Genomic DNA, 5032 nt, shown 5'->3' on the forward strand with positions numbered 1-5032 from the left:
TGATCATTAAAATAGTACATTGCAGTTTGAATCCCACATAGCCAGAGAAACAAAAGTTACAGGAGTTGAAAGCTAAAATTATAATTTTTATTTAATTAACATCTTTTTTCATTTATTTTACATACCAACCTCAGTTTTCCCTCCCTTTCCCCATCTGCCACCCTCCCCATCCACTCCTTCTCATTCTCCATTCAGAAAGGAGCAGGGCTCCCATGGGCTTGAACAAAGCATGGCACATCAATTTGAGACAGGACAAAGCTCCTCCCCCTGCATCAAGACAGAGCAAGTTAATCCAGTGTGGGGAACAGGTTCCCAAAAACCTGCTAAGTGCCAGGGCAGGTCCTGATCTCACTGCTAGGAGCCTTACAAACAGACTAAGTTACACAACTGTCACACACATGCAAAGGGCCTAGAACAGTCCCATGAGTTTCCATGAGCTCAGATCAGCTGTTTCTGTGGGTTCCACCATCATGATGTTGACCCTCTGCCTTGTACAACCCATCCTCCCTTTTTTTTTCAGTTTCCAAGTACTTTTATTCAGAATTTTGCGTTTGTCTCCTGAATCAATAAATACTATACAAAACAATGTAAAAATGGCTATCATTTTCTCTCCCCTGCTCCCCTCACCTGGACAACTTCATTCAGGGACTCTCCCTGTAGATTTGGTCCAGCATATGAGGCAAGACATGTTTGGAGACTTGGCTCAGGTAGTAGGAAAGACTTTAGAATCAGGTGACTAAGTTAGGAAGATGGATTAGTGTTTTGGGGGTGGGGGAAGGAGACAGCACCTGGGGCAGTACCTACCCCAAAGAAAAGGGTATCTATAATGTTCACGGTTCCTTCTTTTGCCTCAAAAAGTGACATTTATTCAAAGATAGAGAAAACAAAAACAAAAACAAACCAAAACCAAGATGTCCATCCCTTGGCTCCCTCCTCCCCCTCCAGCTGTTCCTCAGCCTCCCAGGACTGAACCCTGACTAGGGCCAGGTAGCAGGACAGCCCCTCAAATGAGGTCAGCTACATTGAGGGGCATTTCTTCAATGGAGGTGTTGTAGAATGTCTCAATGTCTTGAAGAGTCCTCTTGTCTTCTTCTGTCACCATATTAATAGCCACACCTTTATGGCCAAAGCAACCACCGCGACCAATTCTGTGGATATAGTTTTCCCTGTTGGTGGGAAGGTCATAACTGATGACTAAGGAGACCTGCTGCTCATCAATGCCTCTGGCCAACAGGCCAGTGGTAATTAATACTCTGCTAGAACCAGACCTGAGCTCCCTCAGGATCACATCTCGTTCCTTTTGGTCCATATTTCCATGCATGGCAGAAACAGTGAAATCCCAGGCATGCATCTACTCAGTGAGCCAATCCACCTTCCTTCTGGTATTGACATATATTACTGCCTGGGTGATAGTCAGGGTTTCATACAAGTCACACAATATGTCAAGCTTTTACTCCTCTCCACATTGATGTAGAATTGACGGATACCCTCCAGGGTCAACTCTTCTTTTTTGACAAGAATCTGAATGGGGTCTCTCATGAAATTCTTGGTCACCGCAAGGATATCAGAGGGCATTGTAGCAGACAAAAAAACTGCCTGTGTGTTACTGTTAAGTTTTTGGAATATATCATATATTTGGTCCTTGAACCCATGGGTTAACATTTCATCTGCTTCATCCAATACAAATATCTTGATGTATTTGGGGGACAGATATCTTGGTTAAACATATCGAACACCCAACCAGGGGTGCCTGAGATGATATGGGGAGCTTCCATCTGCAGTTTCTGCACCTCAGCATGCACATTGGTGCCTCCAACACAGGCATGACAAAAGGCACCCATGTAGTATCCCAACGCCATGACCCCCTTTTGAATCTGCTGAGCCAACTCTCGAGTGGGTGTCAGAACCAAAGCCTGAGTGTCCTTCAGATCTAATTCAATCTGCTGCAAAATGAATATGTCGAATGCAGCTGTTTTCCCAATCCCAGACTGGGCTTGAACAATCACATCATAACTGTTGATACAAGGAAGAATGGCTCGCTGCTGGATGGCAGAGGGCTTCTCAGAATCATAGGCAAAAACACCTGATTATGGAAGATTCATGTCATCAAAGCTATCCACAGTCTCATTCCAATTACTCTTGATGATGCCTTCAGGCTCCATTCCATCAGGGGCCAATGTCTCTGGATCAAAAATCCTGACTCGAAGACATGATCCTTCGAATCTCCATCCTCCATTTCTTGGGGACTCCCAGCACTTGGCCCAGTGCTTGGATGCGCATTTCTGCATCTGCTTCCATCAGTTACAAGATAAAGGCTCTCTGATGACAATTAGGGCAGTCAACAATTACAGTAGTCAACCAGTTTATGTACCCTCTCCACTATTGCTAGGATACCTGGAGGTTTCCCTGACACCAGGGTTCTCTCTAACCTAAAATGGAATCCCCTATCAAGAAGTCTACTTCCTTTCTCTCCCAGTATATGCAGCTCCTAACCAGATGACACACTCAGCCTGCCCAACCCACTGCTTCACTTTAAACTAATCACAACTGGACCTGAGGATCCATTTGAGAAGCATCTCAAGAAATGGATGCAATAACTGAGCAGACAGAAGTGAAAACAAGGCTTTAGTATGTTATGAAAAACACTAGAAACAGCATAAGTATACTCAATGAATGTGGCTAGGTGGTTGTAGTATGTTTTATTGGAAGTTGTATTAGTTGAGCTTTGTTGGATCATGTGACACCAGTAGAGAGGTTCATGCATACAGTTTGAGAATATTTAGTGATGACATATGAATGCTAAGGTCAGTAGTTTTGTCTTTGTTTTGGTGAGCTTGAGGGGAGAAAATTAAAGGGCTCTCAGGGGAAAATATCCAGTAGAGGCAATGAAGTATGATTTGGGTTAAGGACACAGGAGCTTAATATAGTGGTTTGAATGGAATTGGCCTCCATATTCTCATAGGAAGTGGCTGTATTAGGAGTTGTGACTTTTTTGGAATAGGTCTGGCCTTTTTGAAGGAAGTGTGTCACTGTGTCAAGATCTAGCCAGCACCATGTCTGCTTGCATGCCACCATGCTCCCTGCTATGATGATGATGAACTGAATTTCTGAGCTGTGAGCCACCAACTCAATTAAATATTGCCTTTATAAGAGTTGCTGTGAAACTGTTGGTGGCAGATGTGGAGATCCACAGTTAAGCACTGGGCCAAGCTCCCAGAGTCTAGTCAAAGAGAGGGAGGGGTGATAATATGAGCAAAGGGGTCAAGACCATTTTGGGAACACCCACAGAGACAGCTGACCTGAGCTAGTGGGAGCACACTGACTCCAGACTGATACCTGTGGAACCTGCATGGAACCTAACTGGGCCCCCTGAATGTGGTTAACAGTTGCGTGACTTGGGCAGTCTGTGAGGCCATTGGCAGTGAGACCGGGACTGATCCCTAGTGGGTGAATTGGCTTTTTGGGCCCATTCTCTGCAAGGAACTCTTGCTCAGCCTAGGTATAGGGGGAGGGCCTTGGCCCTGCCTCAAGAGATATGACAGATTTCATTGACTCTGCATGGGAAGCCTTACAATCTCTGAGGAGTGGATGGGGTGGGGTGAGAGGAATGTGGGAGAGCAGGAGGAAGGGAGGGAGTAGGAACTGGGATTGGTATGTAAATTAAGAAAAGATTGTTTTTGAAAAAAACCATGTCAAAAGAAAAAAAAAAGAGTTGTTGTGGCCATGGTGTCTCTTCACAGCAATAGAAACCCTAACTAAGACAGTTAGTGAGCACCAGTATTACCAAAACTGTTTGACAAGAAACGTATATCTAAATTTAACTGGGAAAATGAGAAATAAAGCAGGTTAAATGTAAGTGATATCACTGAATCTAACTGACCAGATGGTGGGCGAAAAAGAAGGCCTAAAGACTGATTCAAGCTTTAAAATTGTAGTTCTCGAGGGAATTATACTATAATAAAGACATTAAGTACCATAGCTTATTACATATCAATACTTCCTATCCAGAAATATGACGTGAATCATACATTAACATTACTATAATTTATGTATATATCCTCTCATACAATCTGGCTTATGTCTTTTTCTCATTTTATTTCATGCTCCTTCTCCTCTTAACATACCATGAATATGTTTACTCCATCTATATTACTCCTACTTTTATAATTTTAGACAACAGTTCATCTTTAGAGGTATACCTTTTATGATTCCTTTATCTCCTCAGTAACTAAGTCCTAAAACAATTGTAACAGTCTAAAGAGAACACCACCAAAGAAATGCCAAAATAACAGCAAGCACTTGGAGTGGTAGCAAGACAGTCAGAGGGATGTTGAAGTGAAAGCTTGGTTATGGTCTTGTTTAGTGGATATATTTTGCTTTTTATTTGGAGAAAGTGTAATGTTTTTGAAAGATTTTGAGAAGACAAAGGTTATCTGGCTTTCATCTTAAAGGATTTATTTCACTCTTAGGAGATGAGGCAAGGTCAGAAGTAGGAGATGAAATCATGGGCTGCACCAGTTGTCTAAGTGAAATAAAATATTAACTTAGACCTGGAAAAAATGATGATAATTATGGATGTATTTCAAAGGTAAAACTAACAAAAAATGAAGAGAGAACAGCAATGAATCCCCAATTCTTACTCAAACAGAGGAGTAGAGAAATCTTAAATTGAACTTTGGAGAAACAATTCATATTAAAAAAATCAGGAATCCATTTTGAACAAGATATCAAAGATTCCCATTATACATCTATGCATGGATCCATACCAGGCAGTTAGATAAGTTTAGAGATAGGATACAATTCTTTGCTGGAAAGAAAAACAAAACAGCCTCATGACAGCACAATTGTGTAGCTGAGATTGACCTTCATTTGACCCTTACAGCTGCATCTCAGTTCTTATCAACAAAGAGCTTTGCTCTTCTGTTGAGGTGGTTGTTTTGTCAACAGTCACTGTGGAAACCTCAGAACATTTTCCGAGGAGCTGACCCATGGTTCCACCTTATTTCTTTACTTTTAGAAATAAAATCATTAC

At 42.0% G+C, this 5032-nt stretch overlaps 1 pseudogene; it reads right to left on the reverse strand.

Annotated features, from left to right (window-relative positions):
- Positions 1–987: 987 nt before the first annotated feature.
- Positions 988–2211, reverse strand: LOC101840547 (annotated as a pseudogene).
- Positions 2212–5032: the final 2821 nt, after the last annotated feature.

This window comes from Mesocricetus auratus, unplaced genomic scaffold (genome assembly GCF_017639785.1).
Source record: "Mesocricetus auratus isolate SY011 unplaced genomic scaffold, BCM_Maur_2.0 Super-Scaffold_100691, whole genome shotgun sequence".
NCBI lineage: Eukaryota > Metazoa > Chordata > Mammalia > Rodentia > Cricetidae > Mesocricetus > Mesocricetus auratus.